Here is an 11,244-nt window from a genome sequence, read left to right as displayed (position 1 = left end):
ATGAGATGTGAGGGATCAGGATTCTCAGCAGCCCATGGGGTCTGGAGCAGGCTGTGCTACTGTTGGAGCCTGGTCATGACACGCTCCCCCTTGTTCTGAGATGTACCTCCTGTGGAGGCAGCTTTTCCCCGGCAGGGATTCCATCCCTGGCTGCCAGGAGCAGGGAAAAGCCTCTGCTCCTCTTCCCTGCAGCACCAGAACTCAAAGAAGCAGTGGGTTAAGTGTTTTCCTGCTCTGCTGTCATCGAGGGCTTTGTGGGAAAACATCAGGCTCCCACAAAGGTAAAACGCAGAGATGGGAAGAATCCTGTGGAGCAGAGAATTTACCTGTCACTAATCCCATCCAACCAGTCTCCACCTGGACTTCAAATTTCCCCAGCTCGAGGCTCATATTCCCAAACCTTCATGCAGATGTCTGAGGGGGTGAGAAACCACGCCAAAATTCTTTTTTTTTTTTTTTTGGGGGGGGGGTAATTTCTTCATTTCTTCAACACCTTCTCCAAAAACCTGAGCCTTGGAACAAGAGCATCCCACTCCCACTGAGGAGCCCCCTGCTCCTGCAGGGAGCAGCCAGAGCCAAGGGGATGAAGAGGAAGCAGAGACACAACCCCTGATGGGAATTTCAGTAACGTGGGAGATGGAATTGGCATGTTTTGTTTTTGTTTATGCTGCGGAAATCAGGAGGTGAAAGCTCAGGGCAATAACGTGATGTGGCTTTACACAACTCTGTGTCAAAGAAAGGGCTGGGGAATGCTCTGCACCTAAACATGGGTGTAGGGAGCACTGGAGGGTGATTATCTGAGTTTCTCCTCTTTGTCCTATCCCCTCAGCTGCCTGACTGCTTTAAAATCCACCAGGACCAAGCTCACACCAAGTGTTTCCTTCACCATCCTGTTTTTCCACGTGAGCAAACGGTGGTGTTGGCGCATGGAACCTTTGGAAGGGCTTAGGGAGGGGGGAGGCGGCAAATTCTCAGGGATTTTGGGCTCTTAAATCAAGGCTGGATGTTTCTCCCCGAGGGACAATGCTGTGGCTCCACCAGGGAGTGCCTGGAGCGTGCAGGAGAGGGTGGGAGTGGGCAGGGGGTGAGCCCAGCTGCTCCAGGGGATTCCATCTGGCCCCGAGGCTGAGCGTGGAATCACAGACACGGCCCCTTCCCTGCCAAAAGCAGCTTTAATTTGGTGAGTGAGTGCAAAGGAGAGCTTTCCACAGAGTTCTTTCATTCCTATAGACTGGTGGAGTTTCAGATTTTTTTTTTTTTTTTTTTTTCTCCCAACTTGGTGCAGCCTCCAAGTTTCCCTGTGAAAATTCCATGCTGGGATGGTTTTTGTCTGTGAGTTACCTTTTGCAGACTGCCCAGGTGCAGCCCCCTCTTTAAAGGGGTTCTGACCTTTTCCTACCTGGGACAGGGGTGAGTTTCCTACTCCCACTTTAAGAAAAATCCATTGTGGATTTGCCCTTTGTGGGCAAGGCATGAGGGAGAGCGACTGCAAGACAAAATTTACAGGGAGTTAAACTCTTGGAGTTTCCATCTTTTCCCCATCCAGGTGGTTCCATGCATCATCTCTCCTGGCAGTGGAAATCAAATCCCCTTGATTTCAGAATGCTCCCACCTTCCCCTGCCCCATTTTCCAAGCCTTCCCTTGCCATCTGGGAAAGAGGGCTCGAAGCCACCCTGCAATGAAACCTTACCCTGCCTCTTTTTCCAGCCTGTCTGACAGAACAAGTCAGCTGTGGGCCTCAGCACCAACTTTAAACAACCCCCCAATCCAGCAGGTCAGGCCATTTTAGCATCTGTACCTTTTATTTGTAGCAGACTGTTAATAATTAAGTGATGCCTTTCATACAGACATTTACAATAATTTAACCTTGCCCTTGCTGTGTAATTTATTCTTCGCAGAAGCCAATAAAAATAAAGGCCCCATATTTCGTCCCCCTTGCTCATTCTCTGTCCATATATATATATATATATACACACATACAGCCAGGAGAGTGTAATAGGTTTCACATATTGTTCCATAGGTATCATTAGGGTACCAGAGCCAAGTGTCTCAGTTCATATGACTCTTTATAGGTGCCTTATAATCCACATAAAATTGAGTTTATGTTTCCTTTCCATCTGCTGATTCTAAAACAAGATGAGGAAGGGTTTTCTCACTCTTTTTCTCTGTTTTTTTTTTTCCTTCTTCATTCCACTCCTCACTGCACCAAACTCAAAATTTAAAGAGGAACCAACAATCTCCAAACTGGGCATCCTTTATTATCCATCTTTGGTGATGCCTTATCTCTGACCATGATGAGCATTAAAGACTCCAGAAAAAAGGTTGGAGCGAAGACAAATATCAAACCTCCTGCCCAGGGAGGAAAACCCTTCCCAAGTTTGCCATGGAGTCATTTTTCCTGTTTCTAAATCCACATAACAGAACCCAGCAGGTAGATGGAATAGGAGCAAGGGAAGGGACTAAAACCTGAGATTTATTCCTTCTCCAAAAAAGAAACAAAACAAAAGGAGAGGAAAAAAAAAGCCCAGGACAGGGAAAAAACGAGCCAGAGCTCAAAGTATTGGCTGCACTTCCACAGCAAGTCCTAAAGAGGCTACGCAGAGAAACAAAAGAAAATTATTTTCCCCTAAAGAAACATTCGTAAAAACACGTTTATTAAAGCCCCAAAAATTCCATAACACATCAGAGCCCCGGTGCTCTGGAGAGTGCTGGGCTGAGCACGGGGCCTGCCCTGCTGGGCCTCCCAGTCTGCCCAGTCCAACCCAGCCAGGGCCACCAGCACAGCACAGCTTGGCCTGATCCTTGTGGAAGAGGGCCTAGAGCCTCAGCTGGGCTGATCCTGCACTCCAAAAATCCCCTTTAATGCCCTTCCTGTGGTCTAACCTGCTCTTAAATCCTCTGCTTTAGTTATTCCAGCTTTTCCAGAGGAACCATGCCGTGGGATAGGGCTTGGAGCAGGCTGGGATGGTGGAAGGTGTCCCTGTCCATGGCAGGGGCTGCAATGAGATGGGATTTAAGGTCCATTCCAACCCAAACTAGGCTGGGATTCCGTGTTGGAACCTCTGTGGCACACAGGGGACCTGTTTCCCCTGGTAACACTGCAAAAATTTCCCATTCCATCCCAACCACAACTCTTTTTTTCCCCTGGATCCTCTGGAGCAGCAGCTCCATGAAATCTCCCTCACGTTGTTCCTGGGGCTGTTTTCCAGCAGGAGGACAGGGAAGGACAACCCAGACCCTGATCCCCAGCAGGGCTGGCTCAAAACTGCTCCATGGTCCCCGTGAGGTGATGGAAAACTTTCCCCAGCATCAGGTGTGAGTGTGAGCAGCTCCAGTCCCACCCCGAGCAAGTGTTATAAACACACAGGCACAATCTAAATATTTATGGCACATGAAATCTCCCGTCTGCTGTTGCTCAGAGCCCAGAGCCGAGGAGGGAGGGGGAGTTAAGAGGTGATTATTGTGAGGGGCCTGAAAACCCAAAATGTGGGATTGAGCTGAGTCCAGTGCCCTGGAATGGTCACTGCACCGGGGCCAGGTGTCAGCTCAGCTCCCTGACAAGGATCTGAGGGGTTTGTCACTGCTGGGCCTGGCTTCCATGGGGAAACAGCAGATGGAAAACACGGCCCTGGCTTTGTGGGCTCCTTTTCCTCTCTAGCACCTCCTGAGAGAGCGGCTGCTCCAGCTCGTAAAACCTTCCTGGGGCTGGGGAAGGAGGAGCAGAGCACGCCGGGCAATTATTTCCCTGGCCTGGAGAAAAATTATGATAGAATTTGTTTTCTTATTCGTGCTATTTTTGCTCAGATCTCTGGGGATTTTGTTAAAGGTTGAAATAAAATTTTCAAAAAAACCCCCAAAAAAACCAATGAAAACACAAGACAACAGAAGGAGAGAGGCAGGCTGGGGAGTTCCATGTGTTTCTGGAACAATTGCCCATTGATCCAGCCTGGAAAGTGCTGAGAATCTGGAGGTGAGAGGACTGTCTTGGCAGCAAGAAGCGGAGCTGCTTTAGGAAAAATGCTCCACTTAGCAAAGTTTGGGGAGCAGGTATTGCCCAAGAAGGCTACACCAACACAAATCCTGCCCAGGCTGCTCTCTGGGCTCACACCAAACTCCCAAGAGACCTGCCAAGGTGAATGATGCCCACAGCAAGAACTTCCTCCCCTCCTGGGAGCTGCTGCTGATTATCACCCTTCCTGATGAGTGATTCCCATCAGGAAGGGTGACACTACACAGAGAAATGGGATTTCAGCTCCTGGTGGCTCTGCTTCCTGCCTGGCACAGCCCAGGAGAGCAGCATGTGGCCATTTGTGCACTGCTCTGCTCCCCAGGGAGTGTGGGCAGCTGAGCCCCCAAAGCCAGTTTAACTCAATGATGGAGCAGAAGGCTTTGATGCTTTTTCTGAGTGAGTCCCAGGGCTGAATTATAAAATCCAAGCAATTTCAGCTCCAGCTGGGAATTTGTAGAGAGTTTCACCTTGATTTGTGTAGGTGATGTGAACACAGGCCACAGACAGGACCAGCAGGACACGTGTGGGTCCCTGTGGGGTAAGCTCCACCAACCAAACCCTCGTTTTTCCAAAGCGCATCTTCATTTTTTTCCCCAGCCCTACTCTGCAAAGCCACCCTCAACTTCAAGGAAGCCCTCGGGGCCTCCAGGGGCTGCCAAAGGAGAGCAAACTTGGCAACTTCCACATCCCCTGGAGCCGGGAGCGGGGCATGGATGGCTCCGGAGAGACTGCAGAGAAGCCAGCCCTGCACAGCCAGGGCACGCTGGGCTTGGCACACCCGGGGCACACCGGGCTTGGCACACCTGGGGCACGCTGGGCTTGGCACACCTGGCTGGTTTTGGCATTCCTGGCTCGTGTTTACACCCACACCCACAGCGGCGCCAGCCCCGCGCCCCGGCCATGGCAGGCCTGGCTGGGCCGGGCTTCCCCAGCACAGCCCTGCTGAGGAATTCTGCTCCCAGGAGGCTGGGAGAGTTTTCTACAGGACAAAAAAAGGAGTCTGCCCTTGGGAAAGGTGCTGGTTTTGTATTTTAAATGTGCAAAGGTGGATATCACCTCACGTAGCCTAGCACACATTGATCCCCGGGACTCAGGGACTCACTGGGGCCGTCAGTGAGCCAAGGGGCAGCTTTGGAATTCTTCCCGTTCCCCATTTCTCCCTGATCTCTCATTTAAACCTCTCCTATACCTCAACAAAGCACATTCCTCTAGGAACAACAGCCCAGCCAAAGGTAAAGCTACTGTGGACGTCCAGAAGCCTCCAGGCTACACCACGTCTGAGCTCAAGCCTCCAAAAAAGCCAAACCCCTCCAGCTCAAACTAATAGACACATCTGCCAACAGCTTCTTTTAATTTTTTGGAACCACTCTCTAGATGACTTCATTGCCAAGAAAAAGAAGAGATATTTATGATAGCAACTGGAAAGCCTTGAAATTCCAAGTCAGATCCTCGGTGGTGTAAACTGAGGCTGCTCCAGCGAGTCAGGGGGCCACTGCCAATTCACACAGGTTGAAGTGGCTCTCTGCTCTTATCTCCTGGCTCCCCAGCACGCAGGGACAATTAAAGGCAGCTCAGGCAGGCACTCCATGAATCTCTGCCACTCTCTGCTCTGAAGTCATCCCCTTGGAAAAAAAAAATAGAAGGGCAAAAATGCAGGAGTGAAAGCAGACATTTGCTCCTGCCTTGAACTCGGAGCTGCAGCTTCAGCAGGAAAAGCAAAAGCTGGAGGGACACAGAACACCTGCTGAGAGTGTCCAGTAATTTCCTTGAATGTTTTGTTCTATAAATCAGGGGGAAATATGTGGTTTTGGTTTGAAACAGCTTCAAGTAGGTTTAGTTTGTGGGTATTAAAAGCAGGTAAGGCAGGGAGAGGTTTCAGTAGCAAAGGAGCACAAGGGAGCTCTGGAGACACAGAACCCCTGAGCAGGTGCCTGGGTTTCTGGAACATTCAGCAGGTGCTGATGTGCAGCTCAGTGAATCCTGAACTTTCCTGTCCTGAAAAATGTTCTTTCCATCAAAACAACCTTTCCTGGGGTGGTTTGGTTCCTAATCAGGGGCTGGTGTGACACAGGGTGGGTGGGGTGGGTCTGTCACTCACCTGGGTTTTGCATGAGGAGGCATCTCTGTGGTTAATCAGGGGTTAAAGAATGAACTTTGGAATTAAAAAAACCCCAGAATTTGGTCCTCAGAAAAAGAAAATACAAGCTGAGGTGTGCACCAAACACATGCCAGATTTAAACTGGGAGTAACTTTACTTATGGTAACAATTCCCCATGTCTTAAACTTCACACTGGTGAAGTGATGGAGACTCCTGCAGGACCCTACAGAGCATTTTAAAAATTATTTTTAAAAATTTAATTTTTTAATGTCTTTAAAAGCACCATAAACCAGTGGGGAGCTCCTGTCGCCCTGGGACAGGGGTTTGCACCAGGAACGAGCCCTTTGTTAGATCTGAACTTAATCTCAGGATGGAATTGTATGGCCAGCCCTGAAAAGGGAGTTTCTAAAGGACAATCTGAATTATAAGGCCATGAATGGCAGCTCTTTAATCACCCCATTAAAGCCACCAGTCCCTCCCAGCAAAGGCTGCTGGAGCCACTGGGCAGGTGGAAGGATCCTCACTGGCTTCAGGGATTTTGGGATCAGGCCCAGATTTCCTATGGATTTCAACTATTTTATATCCTTTCAATCCTTACTCAGCCAGATATTTTAAAATATGCTAAATATCTGCCATTTCCTAATCCCAAATTCCAAATTTTGCCTGGGTGTAACTGTTGTGCCAACTGGGTACTGGATGAGCTCCTTGAAGAGGCTTTTCCTTGACTTTGGGATGGGATTTTCCTGTGATTTTGGTGACACTTTAATTCCTTTAAAGCACTTGTCCCCTTTTGTTCCAGCCCACACTGACACTGCAGTGTGGGGATTTTAATTGGGGGGGTTAAAAAAAAAACCCTTTTCAGTTATTTGGGGTTTCATTTTCATTTTCATAGGAAGAAAAGACAGAAAAAAAAATAAGAAAGAGAAAATGGAAGGTTGAAAATGATTGGGTTTCGGGGGAAAATATATTTTTGGCATTGAAATGAGCAAAAGCACCAGGGTTAGAGAAAAAACCTGAACTGAGCCCTGAAACTTTACCTTCCTTTAATTATCCAGGTGACATTTCAGACATTTAGTCTGATTTTTTTATTGTTTTGCATCTGCATATTGAAAACACCCTTTTAAAAACACTTTCAAAAAAAAACCCAGCTGGTCCCAAACATTTATTTAACGAAAAGTAAATTTTATAAAAATTCAATTGCAAAGTAGTTAAGGTATTTGAATTTTATATATATATATATATATATATATATATATACATATATTTTTTTTTTTAAGGAAAGAAGAATCCCAAGAAAGAAAGTATTTGATGGCTAATAATCTCATTTCAATATAATAGGACCTTTCTTTTGCAAAGAGCAAGACAGGTTAAAAGATATAATTATGACTTTGCAAACTCTCCCAAGTGCTACGAGATCATCTGACAGTTCTGATCCCGGGCTCAGCTCTCAGAGGGGAAAAGTCTTTGTCTAGTTCGAGAGTTAAAGAGACAGGATCCCTATTCCACCCTCTGCCTACATTGCAATTTAACTGTCAAAAAAATCCAAGCTGCAAAATTGTCTTATTCCAACACAGCGCAAGGAAAGAGAGAGAGGTTTGAGACTGACCTGTCAAACGCACCCTCTTTAAAAATGTATAATATATTTTAAACATTTTTTTCCAGAGGTACTTAAAGGTTAAAGATGTGCCAAAGAAGGAGGATGGATTTTTTTTTTCCTTCTCCCCCTTTTCGCTGAAGCTTTTTAAAACAATTAAAACCAAAAAAAAAAAAAAGGAGAGGGAGAAAAAAAAATTTGAAATTAGGGATCATCAGTGTAAAAAATCCCCTGAAGATCAAAAGGAACACATTAGAATCACATTAATTCTGATTTAGGAAAAAAAAAAGAAAGAAAGGAAAAAAAAAAAAGAGAATAAATCCCCTCTTTCAATGGGAAGAGAAACTTGGAGGACATTTAAATGGTGTTTCCATTGTCAAGATGTGCAGGAAGGTGGAGCAGAGTGTCAGGGAGAGATGGAGCCATGGGCAGAGCTGGAGCCTGGTGACACTCCAGGATATTCCTGGGCTTTTTAAAGCTTGGCTTTTTTCGTGGTTCAAAACAGGGAAAGAAGGAGAGGAAAATATTTTTCCCAAGTAACCAAACAAAAGGAGCCATTTCCACGGGGGGGTGTTTCCAAGGAGCCACAAACAAACAATTCCCAGTCATTTTTTGACCAAATATAGATGGCAAAGAGCAGCTGGACATGGCCAGAGGCTTGTCCATGGTGCCACCACCCGGGCACGTGGCTGTGTCCCCACACACCCCCTGTCACTCCACAGGGACACAGGGGCTGGCAGCAGAGCCTGGGAGCTGCAGGAATGCCAGGCTGGCATCTGGGAGTGCAGGATTTGGGTGTTTGTGGAGTCACAAGATGGGTTGGGTTGGGTTGGGTTAAAAATCATTTTATCCCCCCGCCCCTGCCATGAGCAGGGACACTTCCACCATTCCAGGCTGCTCCAACCTGGCCTTGGGCACTTCCAGGGATCCAGGGGCAGCCACAGCTTCCATGGGTAACCTGTGCCAGGGCCTCACTGTAAAAGAATTCCCATGATTCATCCTGCTGCAGGTCAGGAGTGAGACCCCCAGAGATCAGGCGTGGATTCCCACAGGTCTGTGATTTCCCACCTGACAGAAACCAAGTGGGAGCAGGTCCAGGTCCATTATCCACCTCCACCCCACCCCAGCAAACTGGGAATTGGAACTGGGATCTCTCAGCCCAGCAGAGTTTTTGGAGTCTTCATCTGCTGCTTGTCCAAGGAGCCAGGTGGGTTTTCCTCCCTCCTAAACTGGGATCTGCTCCTTCCCAGCCATGCCTTGATGGATGGGTGACAGATTGGTGGCTTTGGGACAAAAGGCTGGTGAAATAACATCCCTCCCTGTCCCACCTGGCATGGGAGGTCATTCCCATCATGGTTCTTCTCCCAGGCCCCCAAACCCACCAGGAAAAATTGGGAATCTCATCCAGGCTCTCAGCTGATCCTTCCAACCAAAGGCTGTGTGAAAGTCACAAACTAAAATTGATTTAGGACTTTTAGAGCCAAAGGACAAAACCTTGGGGAATTTCCCAAATTATTGATGATCAAATAGTCCCAGTCCAGCAGCACCTGCAGACTTGTATCACCTGCACAGCTGGGCTGATGTTTCAGGCTTTAAAGAGCTTGGAAACAGCCCCTGATTTCCTTGGATTTATCCAAACACCAAGGCCTTGGGCACACCCCGTAAATCCACCCTGAATGGTATCAGCACAATCCAAGATAACCTGGCACCAGGCTGATAAGGGGCAGGAAAATCAACCCACCCCTGTGCCAAATTCCTGCCTTTCCAGCCCTCCTCCTCCTGTGTTTCCAGGTGGGCGGGGAAATCAAGGAGTTTTGCAGCAGCAAAAATGTCAGATATGGGAGCTTGGGAACGGGGGGAAGTTGTGTGCTTATCTCCAATATTTAATAGATATCAACCTCTGAGCTGGGGGTGACCAAACAGAAAAAAAAAAAACCCAAAAAACAGGGATGGGGAGCTCCTTAAAGCATCCTGGCAAATGGATTTGTCCCTGGTGCCACACTGGGAAGTGTCACAGCTCTGAGTGCCTGGGACCTGCAGGGTGACAGGGCTTTTGGGATTGCTCATTGAGAATGAGAGCCAAACTGGACTCCTGCCCCAGGAATGCTGCCAGATTCCTGCTCTGAAGGGAATGATGAACCTTTGGGATGCTGCTTCTCTGACTGTGCACAACCAGGGCGGAGTCTGGGATCACAGCTCCTCGTTAAATGGCTCCAGTCCTGATTCCCTTCCATCAGAGGGGTCTTGCCAGAACCCAGCAGTGACACCAAGGTGTGCTCCTGATGGGTCATCCCAAGGCTTCCAGGAGCTCTTTCTCTCATGGATGTCTCCCCAAGAAAACAACAAAGCCTTTCCCATCCTTTCCATCCCAAATTCTCCTCAGTCTGCCCTCAGCTGAGGAGAATTTGGGATGGAAAGGATGGGGTGGTGATGGGGCTTTCCCTGGTGCCACCAGGAGCAGGATCTGGGTCTCCTTGGAAAAATCCTTGTGCCAAAGCTAAAATCCTTGTGGAAAGCTCCTAAATTCCCTGTGGAAAGCTCCTGAATTCCTTGTGGAAAGCTCCTAAATTCCTTGTGGAAAGCAGCCCCCTTCCATCAGAGGGGTGTTCCCTGAGGAGCTGGCCCAGGACCCAGCAGTGAGACCAAGGTGTGCTCCTGATGGGTCATCCCAAGGCTTCCAGGAGCTCTTCCTTTCATGGATGTCTTCCCAAGAAGACAACAAAGCCTTTCCCATCCTTTCATTCCAAATTCTCCTTGCTTTGCCTCAGCCTTTCCAGGTGGTGATGGGGCTTTCCCTGGTGCCACCAGGAGCAGGATCTGGATCTCCTTGGAAAAATCCTTGTGCCAAAGCTGAATTCCTTGTGGAAAGCTCCTAAATTCCTTGTGGAAAGCTCCTAAATTCCTTGTGGAAAGCAGCCCCCTTCCATCAGAGGGGTGCTCCCTGAGGAGCTGGCCCAGGACCCAGCAGTGACACCAAGGTGTGCTCCTGATGGGTCATCCCAAGGCTTCCAGGAGCTCTTCCTTTCATGGATGTCTTCCCAAGAAGAAATCAAAGAAATCAGCCTTTCCAGGTGGTGATGGGGCTTTCCCTGGTGCCACCAGGAGCAGGACCTGGGTCTCCTTGGAAAAATCCTTGTGCCAAAGCTGAATTCCTTGTGGAAAGCTGCCAGGATTCTGCCCACAGATGAACCCAAACTCATCTGCTTTGTACAACTTCCTCTTAAGCCAACCCATTTTCCAGCTCATCTTGCCTTTTTTGGGATGAGTTTGGAAGGATTTGTCTCTCTCTGCCAGGGACAGGCTGGCTGTGACAGCACCAAGAGGGCTGCAGGTGTTGGGAGGGAATTCCAGCAGTGAAAATCATGGATGTAGCTCCAAGGAGACAGGAACAGTGTGAGTGTCACCTGGTGAGAGGACAGCATGTGACAAAGGGGACACAGGGATTCCAGGAACACCCATCCAAAGGGGAAAGGGAATCAGCTGAGAAACCCCAAGAAATCTCAGATAAACCCTTCCACGTGTGGATTTATCCTGTTAAAATC

This window comes from Molothrus aeneus, chromosome 24 (assembly GCF_037042795.1).
Source record: "Molothrus aeneus isolate 106 chromosome 24, BPBGC_Maene_1.0, whole genome shotgun sequence".
NCBI lineage: Eukaryota > Metazoa > Chordata > Aves > Passeriformes > Icteridae > Molothrus > Molothrus aeneus.
Note: the sequence above shows the minus strand (reverse complement) of the source record.